Here is an 11,127-nt window from a genome sequence, read left to right as displayed (position 1 = left end):
AGGAGACGATCCACGTTGACGCGCTATCCCAACTCTTCTTCCGCTGCACAGCACTGCGTGTCTAGTGGTAACAATCTGTGATCCATCTCCATAGCACGTTTCTGTTGTTCTGCACGTAGGAAAATTTTAATTTACAGTCGACGCACCCTATCGTAAAACCCAACAAGTTGCACGCGTCGCCCACTTCTGCGTCGGATGCACACCAGCAAGCAAGTTAGTTTCCACCTCCGTGAACGTTCACGCCTGAGAGGGCCTGCAGGTCCTCATGGTGGCAACACTGGATGTCGCCTCGCATGTATCTCGGTGATGAACCGACCGAGGAGGCTAGGACGAAAGGAGGACGGCGTCCACGGCAAGTTGTCAGCACAATCATTTCCCACGAGATACGCTCCTTGGTAGACTGACTCGCGCGCCAGGGCACATGTGCATGCGTCTTCGGTCCAGTGCTCAAGGGGTGGAGGCACTGGCGGAGCTTCTGCAAGGCCAAGTGGGCCGTGGCCCGCCCAGGTCTGGAGCAATTATATATATATATATGCTTCATACCCAGCCGGCCAGCCTAGCCCACAACCAGTACGCAGGTGCAGCCCACAGCCGATACACACATAAGCCTCTGCCTCGCAGACACGCACAGCCGCACGTCCAAAAAAAAGCACACAACGGAGCTGCCGCTAACCGCCGTCTCATAGCGCAGCCGCGGGCTGCCGCGGGCCTGCCTCCGGCCGGCGCCGCCCACGGGCACGGCGCACATCAGTTCCTATCTCCACTTCATCCAACGCTCCACCGGCCACAACCACTCCTTAGCCGACCCACGAGCGGACGTGCACACGCAGCCGCGAGCAGGTTAGCCGGCGACGGTGGAGGCGCGAGGGCGAGGCAGTGAACTGCCAACTGGGAAAATCCTTCTCTGAATCCTTACAAGCTGCGAAGGTAAATCGATTCAAATCATCCCAATTTTATTCCCCTGAACAGAACCTAGGTCATCGTTCATTCCCCTGAACAGAACCTAGATCCCCAAAATTCCCAATTGGCTGAATATTTCACTGAAGATCATACTGGTTTAGTGTCAAGTGTCCACAGAACACAGTGGATGGTTTCTAATTTAGTAGGCAAGTTTCGTTTCCAGAATTGAGCAATTGGGCTTGCTGTAGCATAAATAATTCATTCCATTGTGTTTACAGGTTACAAGTTGGGGTCTAGGCAGCCATGGGCAAGGCCAGTCAGCAAAAAATTGATTTGGTTTTCAAAACAAAAAGAGATGATGACATGATTGGATTTGAGGAAGATCCTTCACCAATGGCAGATCAACCTTTGCCAATGCTTGAAATTGAACAGCCACACCCAGAGAGCCAAGATGAAGGTCTTCATGCAAACGAACCTATAACATTCCGAGGTGTCGAGTTCTTGCAGCGAGACCCAGGATTACGCCCGCAAATTTGGCAATATCCACCCGAACAAAGAGATAGTGTGCGGAGAGCATATTTTCTGTTAGGTTCTATGCAACCTGAGCTACAGATCTATAAACCTTCTGGTGAAAAAGGGCATCCAAAGAAGTGGTTTCTATTTCTCAAGTCTTCCAAAAACTGCTCTATCATCATAAACACCGTTGACTCATCTTCAAAGCGACATGATCAGCTCCATCAAGCCCAACTAGTTGAACTTGAAAATGCAATTGCTAATGCCAATATTGAGACAGGACAAGGGGCAAATCAGATTCATACCCTTAAGCGACCAGGGGACAAGGTGGGGTTCTCATTTTGGTTCAGTTTACAGCCTTATGAAGATGTTTGGTGCTGTTTTTTCTGTCATCCAAGATATAGCAGCTGATAGATCAATTGGCTCATTGCGTGCAGATGCCGACACTTGTTTCGGCTACTTGTCCTCCTTCGAGTTCATATTTAACTTATGTTTGATGAAGGAGATATTTGAGATAACCGAATTGCTTGGCCAAGCTTTACAGAAGAAGTCACAAGATATTGTGAATGCTGTTCATTTAGTCTCCTCAACTAAAGAGTGTCTCCAACAACTAAGATCAGATGATGGCTACCAAGAATTTATTGTCACAGTTGTTGAGTTCTGTACAAACCACTCCATTGTCATTCCTGACTTTGAGGAAGCTTACATCATGCGTGGTGGCCGTACCCACCATCAACCCAATCAGCTGACCAAGGAGCATTACTTTCGAGTCGAAATATTCTATGCAACACTGGACACTCAACTATTTGAACTAAATCATAGGTTCAATGAGAAGGTAATGGATCTTCTAACCACTAGTGCCACCTTGATTCCTAGAAACAAATTTAGAGGATTTAAAGCTAGTGATATATGTGACATGGTGAAAAAGTACTACCCAGCAGACTTCCCCCAACAAGATATCTATGGATTACAACTACAACTAAAACATTTTGTTTTGGATGCTTCCAAGGATGAATATATGAGAAATATATCAAACTTGATTGATCTTCGTCGATACCTTGTGGAGTCAGGAAGACATGTTGTCTTCAATTTGATTGAAAGATTACTCCGCTTGCTCATTACCCTTCCAGTTTCTACGGCGAGTGCTGAGCATGCATTTTCCAGTATGAGGATCATTAAAACAAGGTTGCGCAATACAATGGAGGATGACTTTCTTGCCAATAACTTGTTAGTTAACATAGAGGGTGAACTTCTGGAGAAGTACAGCTATGAAGATATCATTGAAGATTTCAAATGCGTGAAGGAACGGAATGCTGATTTGTAGTATGTAACTCCACACAACTTTGCCTGATGGTCAAATGGTATGGCTTATTTTGGTTTGGAGTAGTATATATGGTCAAATGTTATGGCTTATTTTGGTCTCGGTAGTATATATGTATATATATGCATCTGCTCATCTTGTATTCAATGTGAACAGAAGGTGTAGTGACTATATCTATTGAAATAGTATATATGCTTTAGAATTTGAAGAATATTGTGCTCTTCGGCCCGCCCAATTTTTTTTTTCAAGCTCCGCCACTGGGTGGAGGTCGTAGCTTTCACGACCATGAAGCCAGCCACCACTGTGGCGCGCACTCGCGGTCCACCCGCCGTCGAATCCTAGGGCCACATCGGTGATACAGGTCCCCGTGGTCTCGTACATCGCCTCTTCTACGTGTGTCGAGAGGCGAGCAAGTCGGCGACGGACAGGCGGTGGCAAGGTTGGGTGTAGAGTGCTGGAACATGTGAGATGGAAGCAATGTGGGTCGTATAAGGGAAGGGGAGCCTTTTTATAGGGTAAACATTTTGGCGTGGTGCACCGGCCGAACTTTCGACCGGTTCGCACGCCACGCTGGCAAATGCGCACCGCGCAGTGGCCCCGTGCACCCCGCCTCCTTCCCTATGCGCCTCCATCCCCTACCTCCAGCCTATGTGCGTGCATCCCTCCCCCCCGGGGTATGACTGGGCCACCACGAACTCCATCACCAGCAGCTAGGTGCTACCTCGCAGGCCGCCATGGCTGCCTGCTGCCATGGCCAGATCCATCCCCTACCTACAACCTTCACGCACGCGCATTCCCCTCCTCCCGGGCAGCGAATGGGCCCCAGCAAGCTCCATCGCCGGCGGCCAGGCGCTCCCTCGCCGCCCGCCATGGCTGCCTACCCGCCATGCCCGGATCCACCCGCGTATAGAAGTGTTGCAACCATCAACTAGAAAAGTTTCAACAGCCATTGAAAAAGATTCAATCATAGACATAGAAAGCTTCATTATCACTGCAAAACAAGGGGAAGCTGCAATCGTAATTGAATTTTGCTACTACAGGCGAAGCTTTTTGCTACATCCATCAGGCGGAGCTGGGACCTCACGACGACGACAACGACGTTTTGCTGCAACTAAGGATGGCAATTTTATCTATGGACAAGGATATCCATGGATATCCGACCCGAATTGAGAGGGTTTGGATATGCTTTTCTGTCCATGGGCAGCGCCCAAACCCGACCCGATTGCTCGTGGGTAGGGCATGGATATAATATTGTACCCATGGATATATCCAAACCCGACCCGATAGTATGACTTAATGGGCAAAAATCGGCTATCCCTACCCCACAGTTACATGTCCCAATGCAATTTTACACTTTGTTGTCCAAAACATGGAAAAGAAATTACACAATCCCTGTCATAACTTTTATTAGTTGACATTCAATACCCTCCGTGACATACCGCAACGCCCTTCCCTTATTTTTATCTCCTTGTTAACTGACTCGTCATTCTCATCTGTTAGAAAAATACTAAATGCTCTTATGTTGTTAGTGGAGGTTGATTTACCATAAGTGAAGCCTAGCATGTCACGAAGTGAAGAATGGAAGAGCTTATGTTAACATTGTGTTATGTCTTATTTATATGTCTAGAGAGGACCCAATGGATATCCAGTGGGTATTGATATCCATCAGGTTTGGACATGGAAACCATTTTTCACCCGCGGATTTTTTCATGGGTGGGCAAAGACTGTCTTGATAGATATGGATATGGATTTGATATTGTTCAACCCGATCCAAATCCGACCCATTGCCATCCTTAGCTGCAACCGTAGTAGGATTTTTCTACTATGTTGGGGTTTTTTTCTACATCCATGTATGGCGGAGCTGCGACCTCATGAAGGCGGCGACAACGTTTTTGCTGCATCCGTAGTTTAATTTTGCTACTACCGGTGAAGTTTTTCGCGACATCCATTCAAATGGCGTTGATTGACTGGCGGCTGTCGTCGACGTAATTTGCTACCGCGAGCATCAATGGTAAGGGGCGGCGGCGGAGCTACATCCGTCACCGTCAAGAGGTTCAACAGCAGGTGGAGTTGTTGCATGGGTCAAGGCGACAACGAGGCCAGGAGGGTGGGGACCGGTGACGAGAATGGCCGGTGGGGGCGGGGTCCAACGCGACGACCATTAAGACCGGCGAGGGTGGGGACTGACGATGGGGATGACCACCGAAGGGGACAGGAGGCACATCGCCGCGCTCCCCGAGCGGGACATGCGGATCCAGCCCGACTGCCTGAGGAAGAAGAAGACAGGGGTGATCAGTTTTTTTTTGTCTGGATCCAACGGCCGCGCGGATGACATCCAACGGCCTGCGCTCGACCGGCTGAAACTTTCGGCCGGTGCACCGCGCTTTGTAACATCCCCAAAATTGGGTTATCAATTTTTGTGCTGTTATTCCTTCCCGACACTTATTTTCAAAATCTTTCTCCTGAGTTTTGCTGATGACTCTGAGATTTCTTGTCATTTACAACCTTTGAAAACTTGCTCAAGTCCTTTTTCAGTGGGCAAGACATCAGTTGCATCATCTTAAACCCTCTCAAACCCTAATTCCAAATTTTTGGGGATTTGAATATGCCCTTTGTGATTTCAAAGGGGCTATCATTTTCCTTGATCTGTTGATCATCCCATCTGTTCCCAGAGACCCTCCTATCCTTTTCAATGTTGGATATGCAAAAATATTGCCAAGTCTCATGCAATATTTTGGAATTATGATTTATTCCTTTTCTTCCTTTACGAGGAATAAAATCTAAAGGCATATCTAGCCATCTCCTAAATTCATGTGAATTGGTGGAGTTGATAATTATGCCTAATCCAAGCTCTGGCAATTATATTGGCCATAAATAAGTAAGGAAAATTTCCTTTTCCTATTTAATACCAATACTGCAATTCTGCCATTTTCTGAAGGAACTACTATTTTTATAGCAGATAAAATTCTCACATAAAATGTGGAGCTTGTCCCTGCTATATAATCACTAGTTCCATCATCATCTCATGTTCCACAAGTCAAAAATTGGGCACATGATCCAATGCAAGTTTCTGCCCTCTCTAAAATTTTGTAAAGGAAGTGTCTTAACCCTAATTCCTTTTGAGCTGAAATTTGTCAGGGTGATTAATATTAATAAATAACCCATGGATACCAAAGATGAGCTTAATCCAATCATCCTAGCTCCCTTTGCAATTTTTCAAAGTTTCTGACTAGATTGTCACTTTGTGAAAGAAGTACCTTCATAGAGTTTCCAAATGGGATGAAACTTTTCCATCTTCTCAAGTATCCTAAATCATTATGCTTCACCCAAATTTAGCTCATTTCACTGATCTATGTGAGCACAGGAGAAATTCTTGTTTTCTGTCCAAATTTTCAGTTTGTGAAGTAAGTATATTTTATCGTGGTCCATTATGGCTGAAAATAATTCCAAGCCTTCTCCTATCCATATAACCCACCTACCCAAGAGTTTGGCTAATTTCATGTGGCCAAAAGTTTCCTATAATTTTCCCAAGTTTCTGGTCAAAAGTGATGCTTGTGAAGCAAGTACCAATTTGGCAAGTCCATTTGGTGTGATCTTTTTACAGCATCTACTTATGAATAAATCAAGAGGATTTGCCAAGTTATAGCTCAATCCAATACACCTAGTGAGTTCATCATCATCATTTGATTTCTGGACATATTTTAGCAGTTGTTAAGCAACTATGCTATATATTTGTCCTAATGCCCTCAAAACCCCCAGGACCATAGTCCTTGCTACCCTAAGACTGCCAGACATCAAATTTAGCTTTTAGCCTCTCTGGTTTTACCTCTAGGATGTTGCCAAGTTTGCAGCAGTAAACTTGTGGAGCTTGGTTTACTCAGCACAATTTGTCATTGCCCGTTTCTTTACCGTGGTAACACTCCGCACTGGAAGAACTACGCGTTAGACATGAGATGGCATCAGTAAAACCTCCAGAGCGTGCCATGTCCATGGTGATCACGAGGGCAGCCAGCCAAAAGGGTGGTATAGCCACTGTTCCCATTGGCATCGCTGCTCCAACCATCCCTCATCTCGCCATTAATGTCCTACAGTTCCCCCTCGCCGTCCTCTTCCCCCTGGACCTCTGTACCCCTCCGTTTTCTTCTCCGATGAGCCATGCCAAGGGTCGAGCAGTGCGCGCCCGTGAGCTCGTCTTCTTCCTCGCTTCTGTCTTCTTCTTCCTCTCATTCGCGAGCACCCCTCGTCTCAGTGAGCCTCTGCTGCTTGTCTTGATCCCCCTCGTCACCTTCCCGTCCCTCCCCGTGAGCCCTGCGCACATCAGAGCCCTGGCCGGACTCGTTCGGCGGCGACTGGCTCGGCATCTCCTCACCCGCCTATTTAAAAGCCTTCCCCCGAGACTCCTAGCACTCCAGCAGCTCCCCTTCCTCCCAGCGACCTCCCTAGCCAGTCAACTGAGCTCCAGGAGCTCCCCATCCTCTTCCCATCGCCATGGCCGCCACCTCGGGCCCTGCTTGATTCCGGCGCTGCCTCGCTCCCCTCGCCGTTCCTCCTCCACCAGTGCATCCCCTGAGGTCCGGCGAGCCTCCCCATAGCCTCAACCCATCCTTTTCCCCGCCCGAACCGCTGCCTCGCCGGCGACTGAAGCCCTTATCCGCCGTCTGCCATACTCGAGGTCGCCATCGCTCCCCTCGTTCTTGGAGTCCATGGAGTGGGGGAATGGATGCGCCACTCCCCGAGGAGCACGCCGGTGGCTGGAGCCTCGCCGGAGGTGGCCCGTGTCGCCGGGGCTCGTCGCCGGAGCGCGGCCGTCCTCTGCCCGGTGGGCGCGCATCGAGGAGAAGAAGGGAGTGGCCAGGATAGTTGACCTGGCCAGCGGGCCCCGCGACCCCACCTGGCAGCGACCCTGGCGCCCGGCCCCGCCTCGGCCGCGTTGACTGGTTGTTGCCAGCGTGGATAAGTGGCGGCGCCCTGTCGCAAGCCGTTTTCCGTGACCGAAGGCGTATTCTCAGAAATATGCCTTCAGTTTTTCCTCCAGGGGCCTGTTTGCTAAAAAAAATCACCGATAGGTCCCTGAACTTCAACCCTTCGTGTCTCGACAATCGTAACTCCGTTTGAGGTAAATCCAACGCCCACCTCTTCGTATCGTCGAGCCCGTTCCGTTACCATCACTTCAACTATGGTTTGACATATTGAAAATGACCATTTTGCCCTTGCCCATAAACAGCCCCCTCCGAGAGAGAACTGTTTCTGGCAAATTTTTCCGCTGTTGTTTCTCACTTCTTCCTGGAGTATTTGTCGACCCCCAGGCAAGCCAACCTCTTATCATGATCCCCGAACTTGCATGTTGACTTTGCTTGCACCTTGTGTGTGTGTGTAGTTGCAGTGGTTTCTTATTGTTTTCGTTGCAGTCATTTCCTTATGTTTATCATGCATGCTTGTGTGTTCATGATATCTCTTGCCATGATAATTATAATATTGTTATTGATAATGCCATGTCACAACTCTAATTTATTTTCATGTCATCATTATAAAATGCTATGATGATTGTAATACACCGTGGATATGTTAGTACTTGGTATTATCATGTTCTGTGTGCTATGGTTGCTCACTTGAGAAGTTGATATTTGGTTCATGCGTTGTATGTTGCAAGCTCATTGTTGCATTCATGTTCATGATGATGGAGAAGGAAATAAAATGACTTAATAATAACAAACCTCCTCCATCATCGATGGGATCGAGTCATAGTGCCGCCAAATCAAACTTTTTCAGTGCAGCCACATTTGCCGGTATGAGACAACCTTAATGCGATCTATTGTCGTGCCTCTAGTCGGTGCCTCCAACTAGGGAAGGTTATGGGCGCGCGCTACCCTGATCAGGTAGGCGGACATAAGCCTTGTGAGCCCGTTGTTAAGTTTTTGGTACCGGGTCCCAGTGTAGATCATGGCCACGACGGTGGTCTTTGTATCTTTGGTAGACATGGGGCCACCCAAGACTAGCCCAGTGGGGAGTGAGTCGGAGTGGCCGGGAGAGTGTCATGACAGTTGATCGGTTTTGTCAGAATGCCGTTGGTCCACCCGAATGGGATGACGAGGCCATGGGTTCCGTGGTGTGGGTACAGTGCGCTACCTCTGCAGAGTGTTTATAAAGTCTATCGATAGTCGCGTCCTCGGTTATGGGCACAAGTTCGTAGTAGGTCACACTATCGGGTCTTGGTCGAAATGGAGGATAAACCTGAAATAATTAAGATGATTAATGTGGTTGTGATCGCCGTAAGGATCACGGGCCAATTATTGGTCGTGGTTGTGATCGACGTAAGGATCATGGGCCATTTATTTGTCGTGGTTGTGATCTCCGTAAGGATCACGGACCAGTTATTGGTCATGGTTGTGATCACCGTAAGGATCACGGGCCAAATATGGTCGTGGTTGTGATCGCCGTAATGATCTGGGCCAAATATTGGTCGTAGTTGTGATCACCGTAAGGATCACGGGCCAAATATTGGTCGTGGTTGTGATCGCCGTAAGGATCATGGTTTGAGGCCAAATATTGGTCGTGGTTGTGATCGCCGTAAGGATCACGAGATGTCTCTAGGTTGGTACGTTTGTGATCCAAGAGTGATAACCATTGGTAAGAGAGTCCAAGGGACTCAGTGCACAAGGTTGGTTGCATTGCATGAGTAATATGTTTGCATTTAAAGAACCATGGTAGAACATGAGATCGTTGCATATAGTTAACCTGTTATGTCTGCATTTGATATGATTGGTAGTTTATTTTCAGCATAGTTTCATGATGCCATGCTTAGTTTCTGATATGAGATAGGTTGTTGCAGACACTTGGTTCTTGCTTTGTCTTCTGCTTGTTTGGATGCTATGTATTTGGTTGTCTTGCAAGTACATTCAATGTACTGACCTGGCGTGTAATGCCAGTTTTGTAGGTCGTTCACTTGTTCCGTCGTGCTAGGCCGTAATCTTGCCAGTCCTGTGAGTTGTGGAGCCTAGCCAGAGTGATATGCTGCCAAGACTTCCGCGGCCATTTAAATAGACTTCCGCTGCCATGTAAATAGCCTTAGGGCTATGCCAGAAGATTATATTCATCACTGATGTAATCATATACACATGTATTTGATGAATATTCTTGTATCTGGAATGCTGTATCATGCACCTGTCGTGCGTCAGGTGTTATCCCGGGCTGACGTGCGAAGGCCCCCTGCTCCATGCGGATCGAGGTGCCACACGCCTATAAGCACCCTTTTTATAGGCGCATTCAGCGGCGCGCGAAGCAGCGGTTGAGCCATATATAGCATGTAGTAGGAGGTTTCCCAAAAAAGTAGACAATCTAGAGATTTCCGGATGACCCACCAACGAAGGAAAGGACATCACGACAACACACGCACGCACATGTAGATCACGGGGAGAGGAGCACGCAAGCCAAGAGCCCACACAACCAAATCAACGCGTCAGCATGAATCAGCAGAGGTACGTGGTCATCTCACGCGCCTAAATCCCCCACCGCCCATGCATGCATGCACGCAGCAGAAAATTGGATTGCACCATGCACCTGGCAAAACAAACAATCCCACCTCCCCAAAGACCCAGGAACAAAATCCCCACTTCCCATGCATCCCAAGGTCATGCAAAAAGAATGTCCAAAATCCCATGTGAATTCGCTCGGTACACCCTAAAATGGACCCGACCAGATTACACACGTTAACAAAATTTACAGTGACACCCATACATAGGTCCACACGCATCATCTATCCCGCCAGGTCCCAACGTAATGCACGTGTCGCCCATACATAGGTCCTCTAAGTTGCTTTCACCCAAGTGGTGAAACATGGTAAAGAAATCTTTCCCAGATATAGGCTTGGTTATACCAGGAGTTCACTTGCTTATCCCTCCAACAAAAGTTCATTTACTGGTCAATTTTCAAAACAAAACCAAACCGTCAATCGGGATAATAAAAAGATCATGATAAAGGGCACCCATATTAAAGACTAAAACCACTGACCTAGTTTTCTCATGGCGTGTGCATTTGTCATGAAAATTGGAGGAAGGAAAGAGGAGGGGAACAAACCTCGAACGAAGTCTTGACCACAACGCCGGCGACTAGTGGCTCTGCTACTTGTAGCCATGGTCGCCTCCTCCCCTCCTAGGTGATTGTGTCCTCCAAGGCTCACCGGTGTGTTCCTTGAGGCCCTCATCTAGATCAACGCAGGTATATGTTACCATGGTTCGCCGAGACTCTAGGGTTTCAAAGGGAGAAGATAGGGGTGTTGTGTGTGTGTGTGTGTGTGTGTGTGTGTGGACTTTTTCTTCTATCTAGCGGAGGTTGATTGTATGATGGGTGGAAGCTATGGCATTGAGATCAAAGGAGCGGTGATGCAGCAGCATCCT

This window comes from Triticum dicoccoides, chromosome 4A (assembly GCF_002162155.2).
Source record: "Triticum dicoccoides isolate Atlit2015 ecotype Zavitan chromosome 4A, WEW_v2.0, whole genome shotgun sequence".
Taxonomy (NCBI): Eukaryota; Viridiplantae; Streptophyta; class Magnoliopsida; order Poales; family Poaceae; genus Triticum; species Triticum dicoccoides.
The sequence above is the reverse complement of the archived record's forward strand: the minus strand, read 5'-3'. Positions refer to the sequence as shown.